The sequence below is a fragment of the Myodes glareolus genome, chromosome 25 (assembly GCF_982192425.1).
Source record: "Myodes glareolus chromosome 25, mMyoGla1.1, whole genome shotgun sequence".
Taxonomy (NCBI): domain Eukaryota; kingdom Metazoa; phylum Chordata; class Mammalia; order Rodentia; family Cricetidae; genus Myodes; species Myodes glareolus.
In genome coordinates this window covers 5,929,579-5,954,658 of record NC_142050.1, presented here as the reverse complement: position 1 = coordinate 5,954,658, position 25,080 = coordinate 5,929,579, and the positions used below count along the sequence as shown (strand labels likewise).

General features: G+C 41.6%; 1 pseudogene; it reads left to right on the top strand.

Annotated features, from left to right (window-relative positions):
* Nucleotides 1–206: 206 nt before the first annotated feature.
* LOC148117809 (ubiquitin-fold modifier-conjugating enzyme 1 pseudogene) lies at nt 207–746 on the top strand (annotated as a pseudogene).
* Nucleotides 747–25,080: the final 24,334 nt, after the last annotated feature.

Below are 25,080 nucleotides of genomic sequence, written 5' to 3'. Positions count from 1 at the left end.
TTGGAAAGAGCTGCCAGGTCTGAGATTAAATAAGCAACACACTAGACCAAACTTTAGGCCCTTGTCATACTACTGGATGGTTTGTTTTTCTTCTCGTATTTTTATTAAATACGAATATGAATGAGAGCTCCTGAACAGAATTTATGCCTTCAGAGACAGATTGACTGATTAGAACTGCCCTACTGTCTCATGTGCCCTGGTCCAAGATGCCGCATGAGGCCCCCTGGGGGGTCAGGTTCTGTCTCATTCCAGTGTTGAAGACTACTGTTGGATCCCAAGATCGGGTATCGAGGGTGGGGCGACTAAAGGAGAAAAGTCAGTCCCTTATCCAGTCAGGTGTGGAGAACAAGAATTCGGGCAATGATTGGTTCCAACTGGAGTCCACCAAGGAAGGACCCAGTGGTTTGGAAGATGTTGGTACATCCATGACTTCCTCTAATTAGTTGAACATTGAGTTTGAAATTTCTATCACATATCCCACTACCACTCCAGACATTGCAGCCCCTGGACTGGACAGGAAGACAGCAAAGATGTACAGGAGTGGCAAAATAGGTCTGACCAATCATTTCAAAACTGTGTGGGCCAGGAATGTGGCCAAGTTCGGATTAGCTCATCCCCCGGCCCTGGGGCTGGGTATGTGCCTGGCAGTGGAAGGCCCTGATCTGATTCCAAAGAGTGTGAGCACAAAGAGAAAATCAAGCAATGAAGGTTCAAGCCACCAAGGAGGTCAGAGGAACTTTGGATAAGCTGTGTTCCTACTTTCTTGAGACTTGTGATTTTTTCCCACAGGTCACCTCTGGTTGGTACAAAGTAGCTATAGCTGGAAGGGGAACACTCAACAATAGAGTAAGGTCATAAAGTTTCTAAATAAGTCTGTACCGCCAGGTGAAAAACCTGGATCTTGAAATAGGCAATTTGTATCCCTTAGAGCCCTGGCAGCATCTCCCAAAGCACAGGGCATAACTGACAGCACATTGCTTTTCTGGTTTCTGAAGACAACCTGTCAATCAAAGCTGCTCCCAATGGAGGAGGGAGGAAAGGAGGGAAGGAAGGAGGGAGTGAGAGAGGGAGGGAGGGAAGGAGAGAGGGAGGGAGAGAGGGAGGAAGGGAATGATATCTGTCCTACTGTAGAGAGATTAGAATGTTACAGGTTCAGAGACTAATTACCTTATCTTGGATTACCTTTGGTCCATAGGACAGCCATTCCTTTCCCACCTCAGAACTAGCATCCTACGACTAAGAGACTTTGGAATCTATTAACTTAGCAGAACATTGGCCTCCATTAACCCAGAAGCTAAGATGGTATCGGGTAGCATCTCAGAGGGATTGAAAAGCTTCTCCCACCTTGCTGTAACTACTTCTCTGGTCTACCAACCAATGTATTTAAAACTTGCCTTGATTAATGATTTTTTACTATGTAAAACTATAAAACTTCATGAAAATTCTTCCATGTTAGAACATAAAATTTGGGGTAACCTAAATATACATTCCCAAATCAAAGTCACTCCAAATGGCTCCTGAATAAACTATTTTTCCCTTTAATATGAAATCTGTGGTTTTAAAGTCAACAATAAATAAAAGCATTGTCAATCCTGATAAACTAAGTTCAGTTTCTGTGGCCCATGTAGTGGAATGGGAGAATTGATCCCTGTGAGTTTTCCTCTGCATACACATGTGTCTTATAACACACACACACACACACACACACACACACACACACAAATAAATTTGGGGCAGATAGTCTTTTCCTTTTCCAAGTTCAGTCCAGCCAAGCCTCTCTGGCCCCGGCCTCAGCTATCATTACAAACCCTTCCATCTTCACACACAGTGCTGGAGGTCAGAGTGAGGCCACACATTCTCTTAGGATTTGCCAGTAATAAAAGATTTTGCTACAGGACAGGCAATGATTCATTTAATGGATTTAAACTGGAATGAACACCAAAAGCAAAAGTAGAAATCCAGTCAGGTATAGCTTCACACACACGTATAGCTTCATGTTAATAGATAACTCATTTTTTTTTCAAGTTTGGGCACTTTTGTTGCTTTTCAATCCAGAGGCCTCCTCAGCTCAAGTGAGTATCCATTTGGAATGATGCTCCATCCCATAACAAAGAGCCTCAGAGTCAGGATATGATCTCATCCTTATACTAAAGTCATCCTGAAACACAGTGACTGGCTCTCCTAAAGTATACTTTCAGCTTTTCTTCTTGGATGTACTCTTTGATTAGTCTTAGAGCCTCACAATAGCCTTTGCTCACTTCAAAAATTCACACCTCTACACTCTGGACCTTGAAGGCAAGGCTGACAGTTGTTTTCCCAGAGTCAGCTGTGTCTCAGACGTTTCTGGACTGTCAGCCTGCAAATAATGACATGGAGAGTTATTATTAATTAGGAAACCTTTGCCACTTTTATAACTTAATTAACTCGTATTTTTAATCTACATTCTGCCACATGGTTTGGTTACCTCTCCTCTGTACCATATGTCCACATTAGTCCATGTCTCCCTGGCATCTTTCTGCCACTTTTCTTTCCAGAATTCTTTCTTTCCCTGGAAATCCTGTTATTCTCTCTAGGCAGCCTAGCTATTGGTTGTTCAGCTCTTCATTAAGCTAATCACAATGACACATCTTCATACAGTATAAAAAAAATCTGCAACATTTTCTCCCTTTTGTCTAAATAAAAAGGAAAGGGTTTAACTCTAACACAGTAAAACTATTTATAATAAAAACAATTATCATGTAAGAATTATGTACAGTCCATTTGTATTTGGCAGATTCAGAGAAAATACCCTATCACCTATCCTATCTTAATTAGTCCAAAGTTTTAGATCAAAACTCTTTTCTATCATAACATGTCTTAGCAACCCAAAACTATCCTTTTAGACTTCAAAAGAATTTCTTAGATTAACAACTTAAGGTTTTAGGACTCTCAATCTTATTTATTCTACATCTTTTTGTGAAGTTTTTAACAAGGAAAACTGTACTATCTAATCTTCAACCACCATCAAAGACCCAAGAAGGATATAATATTACCTGAGTAAACAGGAAATGCAGAGCAAGCAACTTCCAAAGCTATAGAAATGACAAAGACAGTTAGCTGCCTGGACACTCATCCAAGGTTCTCTCCAATGTTGGGTCATCCATTTTTAACCTAAAGACTTAGAATATCTGACAGACTTTTCTGTGAAGCAGGAATTTTGAAGGACTGTCCAACATTATTTTGACAAAGGTCAAGAGTCACCTTCTTTTGTGTCCTGTTTGTCCAATTTGGACAGCATACTGTCAACAGTTGAGGCAAGGAAAGTTTCTTGTCCAAATGACTAGTTTTGTCATGTCAAAAGCAAACTTCATATGGTGGTTCTTTGATGCCCAACACCCTTTTTTGAAGTAGATTGGTGATATCAGGAGTAGGTGTATCTTATGCCATGAAAAGCCTTATGTTATTAAAGCATCTTAAATGTCACATTCTATAGGTCTCTGAAGTCTTTGAAGACCACCTACCTATTTAAAATATATGTTTAATCTTGAAAACATATTTAAAATGACTGTAAATTTTATTTTTATAGATGACTATTAACCTGCATTTCTTTTTTTATATTATTAGTTTTTTAATACTAGGAATCAAAATTTCCACTTCTTCTCACTCCCCCACTCACCCTCACTCTTCCCTGTCCTCAGAGAGGACAGGGAACCCTGCCCTATAAAAAGTCCAAAGCCCTCCCCCCTTCATCCAGGCTTAGCAAGGTATGCATCCAAATAGACTAGGATCCCAAAAAGCCAGTACATGCAGTAGAGACAAATTCCAGTGCCATTATCATTGACTTCTCAGTCTGCCCCAATTGTTAGCTACATTCAGAGGGTCCAATTTGATCTCATGCTCATTCAGTCCCATTCCTGTTGGCCTTGGTGAGCTCCCATTAGTTAAGGAACACTGTCTCAGTGGGTGGATCAACCCCTCATGGTCTGACTTCCTTAGTCATATTCTCCCTCCTTCTGCTCTTCAACTGGACCTTGGAAGCTCAGTCCAGTACTCCCACGTGGGTCTCGGTCTCTATCTCCATCTGTCACTAGACAAAAGTTCTATGGTGATATCCAAGATAGTCATCAGTCTGACTACTGGAAAAGGCCAGCTCAGGCACCCTCTTCTCCACTGCCCAGGGTTTTAGCTGGGTACATCTCTCTGGACATCAGGGACTCCCTCTAGAGTTAAGCCTCTTGCCAATCCCACAATGCATCTCTTTTTTTTAAAAAAAAGTTTATTAAATTATAAAAGTTTCCATTTCCGCCCCTCCTCCCAACACCCTCCCACTTCCCCCATTCCCTCTCCTCCTCCCTCTCCATCCCTAAGAGTAGTCAGGGTTTCCAGCCCTGTGGGAAGTTCAAGTTCCTCCCCCCTCCCTCCAGGTCCAGGAAGGTGAGTATCCAAACAGACTGGATCCCAAAAATCCAGTATATGCAGAGGAAACAAGTCCCAGTGTCATTGTCAATGGCTTTTCAGAAAGACTCCAGGCCAGCCACATCCAGAGAATCCGGCCACATTCAGAGAATCTGGTTAGATCACGTGCTCGTTCAGTTCCAGTCCAGCTGGCCTTGGTGAACTCTCATTAGATCAGTCTCCTTGTATCAGTGGGTGATGGCACCCATCGCAGTCCTGATTTCTTTTTTCATTTTCTTCATCCTTTTGCTCCTCATGTGGACCGTGGAGGGCTCAGTCCGGTGCTCCAATATGGGTCTCCATCTGTATTGCCATCCAACGTCGGATGAAGGTTTCCTCTACTCTTGCCTTCTTTGTTCACGTTCTCCTTCCTTCTGCCTCTCGTTTGGACCTAGGGAGCTAGGTCCAGTGTTCCGATGTGGGTCTCGCCTCCATCTCCCTCCATCGCCAGATGAGGGTTCTATGGTGATATGCAAAATGTTCATCAGTATGGTTGTGGGCCAAAACCGGTTCAGGCACCCTCTGCTCTGTCCAGAGAACAATCTGGGGATCTCTCCTTGGACCTGGGATCCCCTTTATACTCAAATCTCTTATAAACCCTAAAATGACTCCCTTAGTTGAGGTATATACTTCCCTGATCCCATATCTATCCATTCTCCCTCCCCCCCATCCCAGTCCCCCGATCTTTGCCCGTTCCTCACCTACTCCCTTCTCTCTAACCCTCTCCCCTTCCAACATCCCCCCCCACCCCCCCATGCACCCGAGGTTACCTGGCACTCTTGTCTATTTCCAATCTCCAGGAGGATAGCTACATGATTTTCATCAGGTTCACCTTCTTATTTAGCTTCTCTAGGATCACGAATAATAGGCTCAAAGACCTTTAATTATGGTTAGAATCCACTTATGAGTGAATACATATGATATTCCTCTTTTTGGGTCTGGCTTACCTCACTCAGTAAAGCGTTTTCTATTTCCATCCATTTGCATGCAAAATTCAAGATGTCATTGTTTTTTACCGCTGAGTAAAACTCTAATGTATATATGTTCCACACCTTTTTTAACCATTCTTCTATTGAGGGGCACCTAGGTTGTTTCCAGGTTCTGGCTATTACAAATAGTGCTGCTATGAACATAGTTGAACAAATGCTTTTGTAGTATGTTAGGGCATCTCTTGGGTATATTCCCAAGAGTGGAATTGCTGGGTCCTGAGGGAGGTTGACTCCCAGTTTCCTGAGAAACCGCCACACTGATTTCCAAAGTGGCTGCACAAGTTTGCATTCCCACCAACAATGGATGAGTGTTCCCCTCATTCCACATCCTCTCCAGCATAGGCTATCATTGGTGTTTTTGAGTTTGGCTATTCTGACAGGTGTAAGATGATATCTCAAAGTTGTTTTGATTTGCATTTCCCTGATCGCTAAGGAGGTTGAGCATGACCTTAAGTGCTTTTTAGCCATTCGAAGTTCATCTGTTGTGAATTCTCTGCTCAGTTCAGTACCCCATTTTTTAATTGGGTTAATTAGAGTTTTAGTGTCTAGTTTCTTGAGTTCTTTGTATATTTTGGAGATCAGACCTTTGTCTGTTGAGGGGTTTGTGAAGATCTTCTCCCAGTCAGAAGGCAGCCTTTTTGTCTTACTGACAGTGTCCTTTGCTTTACAGAAGCTTCTCAGTTTCAGTAGGTCCCATTTATTTATTGTTTCTCTTATTGTCTGCGCTCCTGGGGTTCTGTTTAGGAAGTGGTCTCCTGTGCCTATGTCTTGTAGACTACTTCCTACTTTCTCTTCTGTCAGGTTCAAAGTGGTCGGATTAATGTTGATGTCTTTAATCCATTTGGACCTGAGTTTTGTGCATGGTGATAGATATGGATCTATTTTCATTCTTCTACAGGTTGACATCCAGTTATGCCAGCACCATTTGTTAAAGATGCTATCCTTCTTCCATTGTATAGCTTTAGCTCCCTTGTCAAAAATCAGGTGTTCATACGTTTGTGGGTTAATACCCGGGTCTTCTATTCGATTCCATAGGTCGACTTCTCTGTTGTTATGCCAATACCAAGCTGTTTTCAATACTGTTGCTCTGTAATAGAGTTTGAAGTCAGGGGTGGTAATGCCTCCAGAAGTTCCTTTATTGTATAAGATTGTTTTGGCTATCCTGGGTTTTTTGTTTTTCCATATAAACTTGATTATTGTTCTCTCCAGGTCTGTGAAGAAGTTTCATGGGATTTTGATGGGAATTGCCACAATGCATCTCTTAATTAAGATATCTTCTTCCCTGTTCCCATATTTGTCTTTCCTCCTTCTCAACCATCCCACTCCCCCAAGCTCTCCCAAACACTTCCCTTCTCCCTTCCTCTCTCCCTTTGCCCCACCCCACCCCACCCCCATGCTTCCAACTTTTGCCTGGCAATCTTGTCTGCTTCCAATTTCCAAGAGGATCTGTATATGTTCTTGTTTGGGTTCACTTTATTACTTAGCTTCTCTAGGATTGTGAACTATAGGCTCAATGCCCTTTGTTTATAACTAGAATCCACTAATGAGTGAGTACATACCATCTTCATATTTTTGGGTCTGGGTTACCCCACTCAGGATAGTGTTTTCTACTTCCATCCATTTGCATGCAAAATTCAAGATGTCATTGTTTCTTATTGCTGAGTAGTACTCTAATGTGTAAATGTGCAACATTTTCTTTATCCATTCTTCCATTGGTGGGCATCTAAGTTGTTTCCAGGTTCTGGCTATTACAAATAATGCCACTACGAACATAGTTGAACAAATGCTTTTGTAATATGATTGTGCATCTCTTGGGTAAAATTATGCAATGGAAGAAAGAAAGCATCTTTAACAAATGGTGCTGGCATAACTGGATATCAACCTGTAGAGGAATGAAAATAGAGCCATATCTATCACCCTGAACAAAACTCAAGTCCAGATGGATTAAAGACCTCAATATAAATCTGACCACACTGAACCTGATAGAAGAGAAAGTGGGAAATAGCCTGCAATACATGGCACAGGAGACCACTTCCTAGGTAGAACCCTAGTAGCACAGACAATAACAGCAACAATGAATAAATGGGACCTCCGGAAACTGAGAAGCTTCTGTAAAACAATGGACACAGTCATTAAGTCAAAAAGGCAACCCACTGAATGGGAGACGATCTTCACCAACCCCGCATCAGACAAAGGCCTGATCTCCAAAATATATTAAGATCTCAAGAAACTAGACATTAAAATTCTAAATAACCCAATTTAAAAAATGGGGTACTGAACTGAACAGAGAATTCTCAACAGAAGAAGTTCAAATGGCCAAAAGATACTTATGGACATATTCAACTTCCTTAGCTATCAGGGAAATGGAAATCAAAACAACTTTGAGATATCATCGCACACCTTTCAGAATGACTAAAATCAAAAACACCAATGCTAATTATGCTGGAGAGAATGTGGAGTAAGGGAAACACTCATCCGTTGCTGGTGGGAATGCAAACTTGTACAACAACTTTGGAAATCAGTGTGGCAGTTTCTCAGAAAATTGCGAATCATCCAGCAATTTTAGGATCCAGCAATAGCACTCTTGGGAATATAACTTGCATTTCTTAATTATCCTAAACAGTTTGTAATAATAGCTTTTAAAGACTAGAACTTTACATTATGTTTTTAAGTGAACTGCATAGACACAATACTTTAAATAAGAGTAGAAACATACACACAGTATGTATGACAAAAATGAGTTTAATTTTCTATCAATATACAAAAATCCATATCAATGTAAAATATTTGAGGCTAGTAATTATTTTTTAGTTTAAAAGTAGATTCAATAATCTACCCATTTATCCTATAATTTCTATATCACTTTTTTCTTTTTTTTTCATTAAGAGATTCCTGAATCTAACCTTCCTTGCTTAGTTTTTTTTTCTGACCATGACTAGTAACAACTTGCAGTCAACACCCCCTAAACAACGACAAACATTTATAATCCACTGAATGATCAAAAAAAATATAAATGAACCACCCACTCTATCTCTTGGGAATGCGGGTGTCGTGTTCTCTAGAATACTTCCTGTTGTCTAGGGGTGAAGCATTTTTGGGGGACCCTGAGAAAATTGAGATAATGGTCAAGTCCTGAGAGAGTTAGTTGTATTATTACTTAACTCTTTGTGTGATGGGAAAGTGTAGAGTTTATCTGACGTCCTGATTGGAGTAGTCTGTGAGGCTGGACCATTTTAGCTGGCAGTACTGAAGTTGTTCTGGATCCAGAATTTTGAGGAAAGTGCAACAGAGGCATTTTAGAGGTTGGATCACCTGGGATATTTGTCTTCATTTGTGTCTGATTTTGTTTACTGAAAACACACAAACTTTTAAAGGTAACATATATATCTGCATTAACACAAATATGGGATATGTGGTATACACAAGTCAGCTAAAGATAATTTGTCTTTACCTCTGTTGTGTGCTTGAACAAGTAAAAGGCATATGTTAACTTTATTAGTTTGTTTGGACTATATAACCAAACCTCTATCCATGAAATATAAAAGGAAGTAATGTAATAATAAGTCATGCCAACAAAATTTATCATGTCTCATTCAGTCTCAGAACTATTCCCATGTAGAGAGATGAGTATATACATCACCTGCCTTGTAGTTTTTGGTTTTTGGGTTATTTTTACATTTGTACATTTTTAGGAGCTTTCCCCCATCAAATCTTATTTTTATTAATTTTGAAGAAAGACACAGCTTTCTTTCCCTGTGGAAACAAAATTATAACCTCTCCCCCAATACAACACATTTCCTGACTTCCATTACAAAGTTAAAACATTCTTAAAATATATAAGTTAATTTAATTTAGCTGTTTTTCTACAATCAAGTGCCTCCCATCAGTCCTTTGCCCATCAGCATTCAAAAAAATAAAGTCAACAAAGCAATATACAGGGTGCAGGTGCCCTGTATTATGGTATTTCCCATCTTTTTGTGTCTTATTCCTTTTATATTACTTTATTCTCTTTTTAAAACCTCCACTTTATTATTTTTAAACTATTTATTTTTTCTATGACTGTCTATCCCCATTTTCCTTTCTTTTTTCAACACCTAAGCACCTTTTTTAACATTTTATATCTGTTCAGAGGTTTTCTCGATCTGTGCCTGACTTCCTGCATCTCTGCAGCATTCTCTGACTGTGTGAGTCAAAATTTAAACGGCTTAGTGGAGGCTAGGCACCATGCTGGTGGGTACTGTGGGAGTTATGCTTGCAGCCCCAGCTCTGGAAGTTTCTGAGCCTACTTTCTGGAGTCCCTGTGAGCAGCTGCCTACTGCTGTGGGTGCCCCAGGGGAGGCGCAGGCAGTGAGTGACTGCTGCAGCAGCAGCTGGTGTGCTTTCTTTAGTGTGGTTGTGCCACATGTTGACGTAGCATAACTACTCTGTGCCACTCAACTCCTTTGATGTCTGAGGAAAGACCACCTGCCCCTTGAAACCTTCTCATGCTACCCTCTCCAACCTTTTTACCGTAACTTCCTGCTCTACTTCTCTGATTACAACCACTGCTTCCCCTTGGTGACATACAATACTCTAATCTTCATTATACTTACTGGTTTGCAAGCTCCACAAACATCACTACCCTACTAAACACTTAACTGTTTAAATGAAACTATTCTGCTTATAGCTAATATGTCTGCCACTCAAATTAAGACTGGCTTACAATTTAAAAAAATGATACCAAGGCACTAGGAAGGTCATGAATTCATTTCATTTAATTGTAGCCTCGGAATCAATTTTTTAGTGACATAAGTTGTTTGAAACCCTATAGTAGGCCATCACCTTTGATCTAGTTAAAACTGCTCCTTCCTGTGTGGTTCTTTGCAATATAGCCCATATGGTCTTCATTTCAGTAAACTCTAAAGCAAGGTAGCCAACATCTGCAGACCATGAACAACCTAGCAGTCAATGCCAGACCCTTGTTAAGAGATTCTGTGCAGCATGTGGGACCTTTAAAGTAGCCACTCTGTTGTCAGATGACTAATACCATGACCCCTGGCCACTGCTCGTCTCGATGCCTAGGTCCTTCCTCCCAAGCCAATTGTGCTCCCTGCCACATCAGCGCCCATCAGCACCCATCAGCACCCTCAGCACCCATCAGCACCCTCAGCCTCTCACAGACTTGTAAGTACTTCTGTTGGTGCCTTTTGGTTCCATATCCTTATTGAGACTATGAAAGAGAGACACCAGGTCTCTCTTTGCAAGGGAGAAGCCTCAAAGTCAAACTTGAAAGAAACTAACATCTAGCCTTCTGAGCTTTTCAGTTAGCAGTATTTTCCCGTTTTCTGGCTAAATTATTATGGCAGGTGTCTGAAGCCATGGTACAAAGTATTATAAGAGAACAAAATGACCATGCACCAGTTAGATAGATGTGAATAAGGACATTTAGAGAGCAGTAGGACCTCGGAAGGGTAGCCTTTCCTGAAGTCATTTCGGAGTACAACTGAGGAAGAAAGCATAGTTCCTCCAAGGTCTAATGATTCCAACCAAATACAACCCGGCAAGGGGCATAAATCCTGGGCAGGAGTAGAAAGCAGCATCAAAGGTTCCCCAGGGCAGGGGTTTGGAAAGGGAGACAGCTGATGAAATGCATGAGAAGCAAGCCTATGTATTTAACTGGTACCCAGGCTATAGTTCATCAAATATAAAGCACGTTAAATGTCTTAGCCACAGTTCCTCTCCTGATACATATATACAAGCACAGCCACTTATGCATATATCTACTTCCCAGAGAATGCTGGGTAACACTATAGTTTCTAATAGATACAGTGGCGTCTGGTCCGTGTAGTGTCCAGCTTCATGCACTTGTGGCGTAAAAATGAGTCTTCCCTTAACCTTGGTTCACCTATGCTCTTTTAAGATACATACACTGGTTTTGGCTGCCAACTTGACTACATCTGGACTCAAACCCACCTGTCTGGGCATACCTGCAAGGGATTTGTTTTCTTAATTAAATCATCGGAAGTGAGAAGACCCACATCTAGTCTAGATCTTTTAAAGGAAGGAGATCCATCAACCTTCTACTGACAGTCTATATAAAGGCCATGGAAGAAAAAAGATTGTTCTCTTTGCCTGCTCATTCTCACTTGCAAGGCCATTCATTTACTGGCATTAGAGACTACTTCTTTGGGATTCTGGTGTATATTGAAGACCAGCTGAGATATCAGCCTCATGGACTGGACAACTACTGATTCTTGGACCTTCCATTGGTAGACAGCCATTATTGGACTAGCGGGACCACAACCTGTAAGCCAGTCTATATAGTCTAATATGTAAGTTCTGTTCCTTTAGAGAACTCTAATACATATGCATGTAAGTTTTTATATCTCTGTTCTAATTAAAAATAGACTACACATGTTCCACAAATTTTTTGCATGTAATGCATATTGACCAGTGTTCTAAGTCCCTTGACCACATATCTAAATCATGTACCCCAAATGCTATGGTTGGATTAGGGTGTGTCTCTCTGAAAGTGTATATGCTGGGCGAAGGTTTTAATGCAGCAGCAGTAGGAAGTGGAGTCTGGTGTGGGGTGTTTGGGTTGTAGAAATAAAGCCCTCAAAAATGGATGAATGCCTCTGTTAGAGGAACCAAGTTTTCCTACCAGGGGACTGGATTCACTTCCCCAAGAAGTCCGAGGAAGCTGTAGTGGTTTTAATAAAAAAGGCCCCTGTAGGAGCTTAGGGAGTGATGCTTATGAGGAAATGTGACCTTGATGGAGCAGCCGTGGCCTTGTTGGAGAAAGTGAGTCACTAGGGGTGGGCCTCGAGGTCTCAGATGCTCAAGCCACAACCAGTGTGGCAGTCTCTTCCTGCTGCCTGTGGATCATAGTGTAGAAATTGTAGCTCCTTGCCCAGCACCTTGTCTGCCTGCACACTGCCATACTTCCCACCATAACAAAATGGACAAAACATAAGACAGGCCTGATTAAATGTTTTCTTTTCTGAGAGTTTTCCTGACCATGGTGTCTCTCCACAGCAATAGAAACCCTAACTAAGACAGAAGCCTTCTGAGCCTGCTAGCTGTCTTGCCTCTTCTTGTTGCCCAGCAACATGGTTGTTCCCAGAAAATATTAATATAATTACATGAGATGTAAGAATATGGTTTTTGGGTTTTTGCAATTTTCAATTTATAATAGTAGAAAAATTGATCTCTCTTACAGTTCCGTCATTGGCTCTTGGTTCTTGCTAAGAGAGTGCGTGATAGTTAAGGTGAAAAGTTTAGATAGAGATTCCTTTGACACAACTGGTTGCAGCAGTTAGCAACTGTGTACCTGTGGTCAAGTTATTTAATCTTGATAAACTGTAATCCTCAATTTAGAGACAATATATATAATTACCCCTTTCAGGTTCATCTGAGAAATAAATGGTCTAATGCATTTGTGTTTAACTCAACCTGCCATCTAGAAACCTCCTAATAGGTAGTAGCTGTTGTTGCTGCTATTATTAATTTTGCCCCTAACATCAGGCTCCAGTTTTCTCATCTTAACGCGACAGTGGGTGGGAATGACTTAATTGCTGTCTCCTTGGAAATGTGTACATGTGGATGCTCTCAGGCAGCCTTCCCGGCTCAGGCTTATACACAGCTATTATAAATATTGAGAATACACCGTTCTTGTTTCCTGACTTGGCGTTAGCTTCACCCCTGTATCCACCACCTGCAGTGCCCAAGGCTTCAGTTTACTAATTGCTATAACGCACATGACAGAACGCTCTCCCTAACTCTGCCTGCGGCAGGTCTCTGCTGCACCTTTCAGGGAAGGGCCTACATGGTTCTGCTTTAAAACAAAATGAGGCTTTTAGGCCAGACCTAGCTCTGATTATCTGAGTCCTACATTGTAGGATCTTCGGCAGTAGACATCACCCTCAACACCTGAGAGGCAATCAAGGCCTATACTGACAGTCTATATTGTTTGGACTATCCTGACCATTCAAAAGGAGGATTTCTCGTGTCTGATATTGGAGGGTTTGCTAGTCTATGATTCTTGTAGGTAAAATTGTCAGTCCAACTGGCTTAACTTCGTTTAAGATATAGACAGACAGACAAACAGACAGATAGATAGATACATAGTATATGTTTATAATTTTAAGTAAATTTAAAATAGCATTATTCCTTGAGGTTTTATCAAACAAATTTGTTGTTATTTGTTCTTTATTTCCCCCGTCTTCTTCTGTATTAGCTCCTCCGCAGATGGAGGTTCATGCATCCATTCTCTACTTCAAAACACTTGTATCTCTATTCCTCTCCCAACCTCCCCATAACCACTCATAGTCCCTTTCCTGGCTTCTGTGGTTACTCCACGCCATAGATGCACATCTGAAGATTTGGAGCTAGGAACTGTTGATAATAGAGAACATGCAATGTTTTGTTTTTCCAGGTCTGAATTACCTCACTCAATATAATCATTTATAGCTTCATCTATTGACCTGCAAATTTCATGATTTCATTTTTCTTTACACTGAGTAGTACTACATTGTGTATATGTTCCACATTTTTATTACCCATTATCTGTAAAAGAATGCTTTAGTTCTTTCTACTTCCTATCAATTGCAAATAGGGAGGCTTTGAATATTGCTGAGCTAGTACATGTGGGGTAGGATGCCAAGTCCTTAATAAGAATTAAAACTGAGCTCAGCCTGGGGTGGAGGAGTGCATACCTTTAAGTAACCCAACACTCAGGAGGCAGGCTCCTGATCTCTAGGATTTCAAGTCCAGTCTGGTCAAGTTCTGAGTTCCAACAGCCAGGGTTAAAAGAAATAAAATAAAATAATAATGTCTTCTAAAAGTGAAAATAAAACTGAGTTCTGAATTTATATAAACGCCAAATCAACATAGTAGAAAGTTGATGGGTTTTCATGAGGGGAGTGAACACTGTATTTAATTATTAACAAGATATGAATAAGAAACATTTTTAATCCTTAGAGAAAACAGGAGGCGCATAAGTCTACATATGTTCTGCAACAATTAGAAAGGTAGAACTATGAAGCATGTCAATGCAATTTGTATTAACATTACATTTCTTATAAAACAATGTTCAGGAATAGAAATATGGCTCAGTGGTAGAGTTTTGGCAAGTTTACCTTACATGCATAAGGCCTTGGATGCCCAGGATTTGATTCCTAGCATGGCTTTAGGGAAAGGAAAAAAAAATGGCATACGGGTATGGCTGATCGAGAAGCTCTGACACTATAAGAAGTCATGTATAATGAGCCTATTTACTGTACAGAATCCATATAAATGCTTCCCCCACAAAGAAGGAGCACCTTCTTTATAGGCCTCAAGGGGTAAAAGGCAGAAGGATAGGCCATAGTGTCAGTGCAGCTCTGAAATCTGACTTGGTGACTTGGGACGTATTTGTTTCTCCTACGACACCAGCTTCTGTAAAATGTCAGGGCAGCCACCTTAAAATATTGCTGCAGCAACTGGAGCTAACGCCTGCAAACCTCTTCAGTAGTTGTTATCACCCCCGAGGAATTGCCCATCAGTACTGAGAAGGCTTCATTTAGACATTTATTGGGCTATCTATAGAGAAACAACCCTTGCTTTCTCAGCTCCTAAGAGGTAGTCGTCTTCAATTTAGAAATGTCCGACCTATTTCTGTTGCTTTATTTTTTGAACTTGGGGCATGCTACCATAACAGATAATCTAACAATGTGATTAAATACAGGCTGTAAATCACACGACATCAGCCTTTCCCTTCTAAGCCACTGGAGAAAGATGACCAACTGTTTCCATGCGACTGAGCCCTGATGTAAACTTTAGACCCTGGACTTAGGTAAGCATCTGTTCCAATCAGGTCTGAAGCATGCCAGAAATCACCACAGCACCTGACTGCACTGGAGATACCGGTGAAAAGTCCTGTGCTGGGAATCCCTGTCTCCCCCCCCCCCCCCTTGGCTGACTTCCATTTGTGTCGTTTTGCTATGATGACAGTTTTGAGAAAAACAGACCACAGTGCATTCTACAATCCTCTTCAACGAACTACAAATCTTAGCATGGTCTCAATAAACTCTGAACTTGCTATTGAGGTTAGAAATAGAGGTAACCTTGAGAACTCTGGAACGCTGCAGTAGATGATAGAAATAAGGGGTTTGTGAACTGTTCCCCAGCCTTCCAGTCTGCACTGCAACTTTTCCATAACCTAAAGTTAACCCAATAAAAATTTTACTTGAAAATAAAACATAAGTCAAACCAATCCACTGCTGCTCCGTTAGGGTAAAAGTTGAGAGAGGCTCAATTTATTAATAAGAAAAAAACTGTCCAAACAACAATATACCAGGAAAGAGTCGGGTATAGTGATGTCAAATAAACTGCTCCCTCCTCAAATGATTTGTGTCAAGTATTTGGCCACAGCAATGAGGAAAGAAACTAATTGTTGCCTAATGACTTCCTCCAGTTTATCAATCCCCATCAAAATGGCTTGAAGACCTGGTAAGATGCCCATATGAGTGGAGCCATTTGCCACAAACCTATATTACCTGAGCTTGATCCCGAAGAACTGCCTTTACCTCCACATGTGCACACATGCACACACACGCACTCATGCGTGCACGCACATAAGAGTGCAGTTAAGGTTTTTAAAATTACTGTTTGAGAAAATCAGTACAGTCTCCAGGCTGTATAGAATGGGTGAGATAGAGAACTCTGCTTTCAGCTATTGGAAGAGAAGGAGACATGAGTAGCTCTGAGTCAAACAGCCATCAGAGGAAGTGCTACTGGCCAAGGCACTACCGCATTGCACTTTGTAAATCGAAAAGAGCCTCCACCTCGGGTTAGGACCACAACTGAGCGTGGGCACACAGCCTACGTTCTTGGCCCACAGTGCAGCAGCTCAGTCATCACCCTAAGTGCTGTCCCTTCCACAACGTCTGCCTCTGGTCTATTAACATTTGTGTCATTGTGCCCACAATCAATCTGTCACATCCTTAGCCTTCCCTAGCATTTTATCATACATCCAGCTGCCCAGACCCTCAACTCTACCCCCACTCCCCAGCCAGCTTAGATCTGTGTTTGTCATTCCCTTCTATACAAGGTTTATCCATCTCTTTCCTACTTGTTCTCTCTAACATGCTTCTTAAATTAGACAGAAGGTGGTAACACATCTTCCCAACTTTGCCCTTTTCAAGACAAATCCCAGCATTCAGAGCATCCTGCTGGGCACCAGGCAGTCCTGATATTGATGAGAATTTCATTGTTGTCCTCACTCCATAACCTCTACTTTCTATTTTTAACTTGATCCTGTGGTGATATTTTGCTTGTACTTTAACAAATAAAGGTTGCCTGAAGATCAGAGTGCAGAGCTAGGAGGCCAGGAAGTGATGGTACACACCCTTAAGCACAGCACTCAGGAGACAGAGACAGACAGATCTCTGTGAGTTCAAGGCCACCCTGGGCAACACCAGATTGAATCAGTCTAAAAAAGAAACAGAGCCAAGCAGCAGTGGCTCACACTTTTAATTCCAGCACTAGGGAGGTGGACAGGAAAAGAAATGGCTGGGCAGAGAGAGGAATATAAGGTGAGAGGAGAGAGAAACAACAGAGGATTTAGTCTGAGAATTCATAGAGACAGCATTTACTCTGAGGATTAGTAGGGACAGGATCTACCCATTGGTCTCAGGGGTCTTAGGATTCAGTAGAGGGAAGAACTAGTAGTTGGCTGCTCTGCTTCTCTGATCTTTTAGCATTAACCCCTGTGTCTGACTCCAGATTTTTATTATTAAAACCAATTAGAATTCACACTACAGGCCCTGTTGGTTTGTTTACTGTTTTAGCTCTCACCAGCCAAAAATACAGAAGGTCTATCTTTGTAACTTGCTTTCTTCCTAGAATCATGAAAGATAGGGTCATTTCTTTTTACAAAACATTAATGTATTGAATGGAATTGTTTTGTTCTTAAAAAATAAGATCATTTAATTTAATTCCCCCTATCATGTTTTCATATTTGCAAAGAAAAACATTTCTTTTTAACAAAATAAAAGAACATCATGTGGATGGTGTACTGTGTTTGGTTCCCAGCACTCACAGGGCAACTCACAACTGTTTGTAACTCCAGTTCCAGATGATCCCAGCTCCAGATCACATACTGTGCAAGACGCAAATACCTGCAGGCAAAGCACTGAGGCTGAGACACAGAAAATAAAAATAAATGAGTCTTTAGAAGAATAAGGACCCGCATATCCAGGATTTAGTTCACTTTTCAAAGAGAATCCCAAAGAGCTTCCCACATGAACATGGAGCCTTAGGGGAAGATATTCTTTTGAGGAAAAAAACACAAAGACTCCATTTGAGTCCTGTTTCTAGAGGACATTTGTGTCGCTCCCCTTTTGTCAGCAATGAAGACGCAACACTGGACTCTTCTTACTGCAGTTTTTATTCAGGACCTTAGAATAAACTTCTCACCCTCTTGCTACCTCTTGCAACCTCTCGCCCCAGGGCAAAGCCAGCCTACAGCTTAAATAACCTCTGGGTAGCCAACCCCAGCAAGCCACGTGGGAAACGCAGATAGGTCCAGCAACGCTGAAGCAAGCCAGATCTTCTTTAGCGTTAGCCATATATGGAGTTGTTCACACCTGAGAGCATTCACCGTTGGAAAGGTAGAAGGCAGGAATCAGCGCCACCTATAAGGCATGGCATCACGTGGCTCTCTACACATTTGTTTACAACCAACAGATAGGTTCCACCCTAGACAACTGTCTTGTTTTTACAGGTCTAGGAAAATAGATCTCTACTGCTTAAGACATGAAATCCTCAGACTTCATTCATCTCTCTTTGTGTAAGCAGAATTACATCAAAAAAATCTTTCCCTTTCCTCCTCCAAATGAGAAATTAATATTCATTCCACCAATATTTTGGTTGGTTTGTTTGTTTAGGTTGTTGAGGCAGGGTTTCTTTGTGTAGCCCTGGCTTCCCTGGAACTCACTCCATAGACCAGACTGGCCTCAAATTCAGATATCCTCCTGCCTCTGCTTCCTGAGTGCTGGAATTAAAGGCGTGCACCACCACTGCCTGGTCAATATTTTGTGTTTAAGGAAGACAGTTTACCATTTCTTAACAGTGTGCCTTAACCACAGAGTGTTTTGAGAAAGTTTACATGGCTAATGTCATCTAATTCCTCCCTCATGCTCTAAGATTGCAGAAGACATTGGGCCTATCTATGATGGCAATTCCTCTTTACCCAACATTGGCACCTACCACTGTTTCATTTGTTACTACTGTTGCTGGGGCCATCAGGTGTGTTGACAAGGTGTATAGGACCCTCGTAGCTTCTACCCTAAGCCAGGATGTCAATGGCTAATGTCCATTAGCCTGGGGCATGTCTTCTGCAGTGAAGCCAACACATACCCTTCTCACATCTTACGCCTTCAATTCCCCACTGTCCCTTTCAGCACAACACCTTGCTGTCCTCACAAATTCATTAATTTACCTGCTTTCACTTTTGGTACGGACTAAAACTATTAGAAGGCAAGCTGCCAGCAGTTTGGTAATGTATTAAAGAAACAATACTGACTGTTTCTAAATCTAACATCTGAATCAGACATGAAAGAATATCATGAAAGAATATCATGAATATCAGAATATCATGAAAGACTACATGATAGTTCCTTCCACTGGCAAGTTTAAAGACTTCTGTTCAGTGAATTTTCTTTCATTTAAACATTAGAAAGAGCCCTCTACATGAGGGGAGTCTTCACACTCCTTGATGGATGTATTTCCTCCCTTATCCACATCCCTTTTTCCTAATTGTTCATTTCTGGCTGCTATTCATTAAATCCACCTCTGAGTTTCTACTTCCAAACGGATTTGGAATCATATGTATGATGGAGACAGTGCCCACTGTGTGGTTTTACCTCCAGTCAATATGTCAAAGTCCTAACCCCCAGTATGTTACAATGTGAACTTTTTGAGAGGAGGATCTCTACAGATGGGACAGATGACAATGAGGTCCAGGGTAGGGTCGGACTTAATCAAATATGAGCAGAATCTTTATATGAAGGAGAAGGTTTATACAGGAGTGCTGGGTGAAGACTGAAGTAGATGTGGAATTTTATTGCCACAAGACAAAGAGCACTTGGTTCTCGTTGAAGCTGAAATCAACATGGATGGGTTTTCCCCTAGAGCAGCGGTTCTCAACCTAATGCTGCTAATGTTGTGACCCTTTAATACAGTTCCTCACCTTGTAGTGATCCTCAACCCTAAAATTTTTTATTGATACTTCATAGCTGTAATTTTGTTATTGTCATGAATTGCAATGTAAATATTTTTTTGGAAATAGAGGCCTCGCCAAGGGGTCTTGACCCACAGATTGAGAGTCACTGCCCTAGAAGTTTTTGAAGGAGTGTGGTCTGTTAACACCTTAATTTAAGACATCTTGCCTCAGAACTATTAAGAAGAAGAAGAAGAAGAAGAAGAAGAAGAAGAAGAAGAAGAAGAAGAAGAAGAAGAAGAAGAAGAAGAAGAAGAAGAAGAAGAAAGGTCTGTTTCTTGAGCCACTCTCTTTGTGGCGCTCAGTTACAGCTGCCCTAGAAAATAGCACATCAACCAAGCGATAACTTTGCCAGCGACTCTCTGATCTCTTTATTCAACAACGACTGACTAGGTGTCCACTGCTGACTCTCAAAGTTTATCTGCACAGAGATGAGTGACATGGTCCTATTGTTCCCATTAAACTCTAATCTTAGGAAAGGGCTGGGCACTGGGCACGCACAGCAACAGCCAGCCTGAACTGGAGAGATAAAAGCGCCAAACAAACACAAGCACGGTGCCTAAAGGAACCAGGGAAAGCATCATAGAGGTGACACTTGCCCTGGGTGTAGGGACAAGTTAGAACTGGGTAGAAGTAGAAGGAAGGGGATAATTTAAGACAAAAGGAACAGCATTCAGGCAAAAAAAAAAAAAAAATCACGTCAACATTTTGCTAGCATAGCTAAAGGGATCACTGGCCACATCCAGATCCATGCATATGACATCCTAGAGAAGCCCTGGGAAGCAGAGTGTAACCTTTGCCTTCTGATAAGACAGGCCCGTCAAGTAGCCTGTCGCATGCTCGGAAAAGATATACCAAGCAGCAGCGACAGAGTCCTTCAAAGACTTCATCGTGAAGTCTGGGTCAAAGAAGGTTCAATTCTACTCCCTCAACTTCTCACCTTAAAGTACTATTTTAGCATTAAATGTTTTCTGTAAATAACAGGACCCAGAAGAGACAGCCATGTCAGGAGCTGGGCTCTGCCGCTGAGGCTCTGTGGCACGGCTGCTGCTAAGGGGACGAGAAGAGGACTCTCTGCTTCTTCCTCCAGGTGAAGCAGCTCACTGGCAACAGTTTTTGGACTGAGAGTTAAATGAGCTCATTCATGTAGTATCAATCAGTACAACATTGGTTCATTTGCTTTTTCTGCAGAGCTCCGAGAGAACAATGCCAATTACTTCCACAAATAGCAAGGAACAATCCTGTTGAGGAGTGCCTTTAGTATAGTTACTCCTTCCAGATTAAAGCCTTTCTACCTTCCCTTCTCCCTCTCTCCTTCCTTCCCTCTCTGCCATCCTGTCCTTCCTCCTGCCCTCTCTCTTAGGAAAAACTATTCTAGGAATTAAGTTACAGCTCAAATAGGGAAGTCCCACTCTCCCTAGGCTTTTGCCTCCACCCCCAGCATGGTTAGCAAGAACAATTCTTAACATTTTCCGACAACTATGTTTTTTAATCACAAATCATACTTTGTGAGACAGCCAAAGTTATTGTGTAGCAAATGGAGAAACTGAGACCAGATGACGTTAGGTAATTTACAGTCCATCTCATGTCATCACCACATTTTCCATTAGTGCTCCTTGGATTGGTCTTAGCCTGGTTAAGATCCAACTACAGAGGTCTGTTTCTCACAGGCACCAGGCGGTGCCTTCTGTGGCCTTCTTCAGAGCTGAAATGCCATGCTATTCCCTGGCGCACTGTCTGCTCTTTCAGAGGGGTGGGTATCCCAGGTCTCCAGAAGATGAAAGTATAAATGCGTGGTCAGCTCGCCTGCCTGACTTCTTAGATTCTGAACCAATCAAGAAAAACTAATTTTCCTCTACAACTTTAACATACTGTTTTTAATGTCCAAGAAAGGAACTGAGCGCTGTTCTCCAGATGAGTGTTTGCTGTGGCTTTTGTATTCTAAGAAAATGCTTTGTTGATATTTTCACGAATGAGAGGGGTATTTTCTTTATTATCTGATATTTTACAGAAAGCCCTGAGACATATATTTAGTACATTTATATATCTGCTTATTTACTCAAAAGCACTATAACTACTTCATCTGAAATTCAAATTTAAGCAAGTGTCTTTTTTCTGCTTTGTCGTGTTTTGCAGTTTTCCTGAATCTGTCAAGTCTCTCCACGCTATCCTCCTTGTGTCAAACACCAGCCCAGAGACTGTTTTCAGCCCAGTTGCAGGTCCTATCACTTCCTGACATGCTGGTACCAGCAGATCCCTGCTGGTTTCCATTCCCTTCTGTATCCCTGCCAAAACAGCAGACATCAGGATGCTCTTCCCTCAGGAAAGAAGTTCTTTTCAAGACTCTTGCCTTGCTAGGTGTGGTGGCACACGACTTTAATCCAAGCACTCGGGGTGCAGAGGCAGGCTGATTTCTGTTAGTTCAAGTCCAGCCTGGTCTACAAAGAGAGCTCCAGGTCACCCAGTGCTGTTACACAGAGAACCTAAACACAACAACCTTGTCTGAAAAAAAATAAGAATCTTTACTTGACACTCCCACCCTTCCAGGTATAAGTTCAATATTTGAGTTTGAATATTAAATCTTTTCTCACTGATATATATTTTGCTATTGTGTGTTCAGTTTGCCGCTCATCTTTGCCTGTCCTAAATCCCCCTTTCAGATTGTCTTTGCTTCAGTAGTAGCAGGATCATTTTTGTGATGATGAAACAATTTTGAGCCAAGATTAAAAAATACAAAATACTTGCTCAGCTACTGACTTCATGAAGTCATCACAGTTGGGTCTTTGAATTTTCTTTTCAAAGAATAAAATGACTAGACATGTGGATCTCAGGAAGGCTTAGGGCTGTTTTCACATCACGGTGGTCACCAAGTGAAGGGACTTATTTTGTAATCGTTTTCCCGGAAGTTGGTAAGGTTTCACATGGCTTCTCTGAACCCCCGGCTTTTCTGGCTTTCCCACATCTTCCCCATCCCCTCGACAGCAGAGGTTCTCAGATGCTTTCAGGTAAAAAGTATTGGTTGATTTCTTGTATTGGTTGATTTCCTTTGCTACCAAAGGAAGTCAAAGAGCAAAACCCTGCAGGCCACTTTAAGAACTAAGCAACTTGAAATCTTTACCAGGTTATTGAGTTCAGAACTGGGGTCAGAGGGCACACAGAGACAGAGAAGATGGGAACTTACACAGAAAACTTTCCACTCACACTTAGCAACTGCATTGCTTCAGCAGCGTCGGGTTTCAGCTGCACAGGAAGTCAGCCCCCTTAGCGCTGGCATTTCCTATAAGACATCTGCTATAATCATCTGCTTTACTTGTCAGACTTGATTGTTTTCCTAAATTAAACCTACCTCATCCGCAAGTAGAAGGCTCAGAGGTGCAGACTAAACCATGTCTGATAAATATTCAAAAGGATTGGTTGAGTGTGTTCATTCCTATCTCCTCTGAATTGTCAGTGTTCTCTGAACTGCATGCCTTGACACAATTAGCTTCCAATCTACGGAAGTTGTTATAAACTATGCTTTGGGTGGATGGTTTTTTAGTAACAATTACAGTTAAGTGAGTCTCATTTGTCAGAGAGGCAAAAGAGTTTCCCCAATTTAACTAACACAATTTCTCTGTAGTTATATAACAATTGTGTCCCTTTCTATGCCTTTCTGAAGTTTGTCATTCTGAAGATATAATTAAATGAGCACCTGGCCTTTCCTATAGCAAAACCTAAAGAACCTGTGAGGAAAGTGAAGCCAAATGAAAGATCGAAGAGTGGAAAATAAAGAGAACATATGCTCACCTTAATTTTAGTTCATGTTAATTTTAGCTACATTTTGTTTTCTTTGTTTTTTATTTATTTACTTATTTATTGATTGATTTATTAAAAATTTCCACCTGCTCCCCACCTCCCTTTTCCCTCCTCCTTCCCACCTCCCACTCCCTCTCTGGTCCTAAGAGCAGTCAGGGTTCCCTGCCCTGTGGGAAGTCCAAGGTCCTCCCCCCTCCATACAGGTCTATAAAGGTGAGCATCCAAACAAACCAGGCTCCCACAAAGTCAATCCATGCAGTAGAATCAAAGCCCAGTGCCATTATCCTTGGCTTCTCAGTCAGCCTTCATTGCCAGACACATTCAGACTGCCCAGTTTGATCATATGCTCCACCACTCCCAGTCCAGCTGGCCTTGGTGAGTTCCCATTAGATCAGTCCCACCGTCTCAGTGGATGGATGCACCCGTAGTGGTCCTGACTTCCTTGCTCATGTTCTTCCTCCTTCTGCTTCTCATTTGGACCTTGGGAGCTCAGTCCAGTGCTCCAGTGTGGGTCTCTGTCTCTATCTCCATCTATTGCCAGATGAAGTTTCTATGGTGATATGCAAAATATTCATCAGTGTGGCTATGGGACAAGGCCAGTTCAGTCACCCCTTCCTCTGCCGCCCAAGGAACAATCTGGGGACCTCTCCTTGTACCTGGGAACCCCTCTAGAGTCAAGTCTCTTGCAAACCCTTAAATGGCTCCTTTAATTAAGATATTTGCTTCCCTGCTCCCATATCCACCCATCCTTCATCCCACCCATCCCATTCCCCCAAGCTCTCCTGAATCCTCCCCTTCTCCCTTCTTTCTACCCATCTCCCCTTACATCCATCCCCCACCCCAAGCACCCAACTTTTGCCTGGCAATCTTGTCTACTTATATCCAGGAGGATAACTATATGATTTTCTTTGGGTTCACCTTCTAATTTAGCTTCTCTAGGATAGCAAAATATAGGCTCAATGTTTTTTTAATTATGGCTAGAATCCACTTATGAGTGAGTACATACCATATTCCTCTTTTTGGGTCTAGGTTACCTCATTCAGTAAAGTATTTTCTATTTCCATCCATTTGCATGCAAAATTCAAGATGTCATTGTTTTTTTACCACTGAGTAACACTCTAATGTGTATATGTTCCACACCTTCTTTAACTATTCTTCTATTGAGGGGCACCTAGGTTGTTTCCAGGTTCTGGCTATTACAAATAGTGCAGCTATGAACATAGTTGAACAAATGCTTTTGTAGTATGATAGGGAATCTCTAGGGTATATTCCCAAGAGTGAAATTGCTGGGTCCTGAGGTAGGTTGACTCCCAGTTTCCTGAGAAACTGCCACACTGATTTCCAAAGTGGCTGCACAAGTTTGCATTCCCACCAACAATGGATGAGTGTTCCCCTCACTCCACATCCTCTCCAGCATAGGCTATCATTGGTATTTTTGATTTTAGCTATTCTGATAGGTGTAAGATGGTATCTCAAAGTTGTTTTGATTTGCATTTCCCTGATGGCTAAGGAGGTTCAAATGGTCTTTTGGCCATTTGAAGTTCTTCTGTTGAGAATTCTCTGTTCAGTTCAGTACCCCACTTTTTAATTGGGTTAATTAGAGTTTTATTGTCTAGTTTC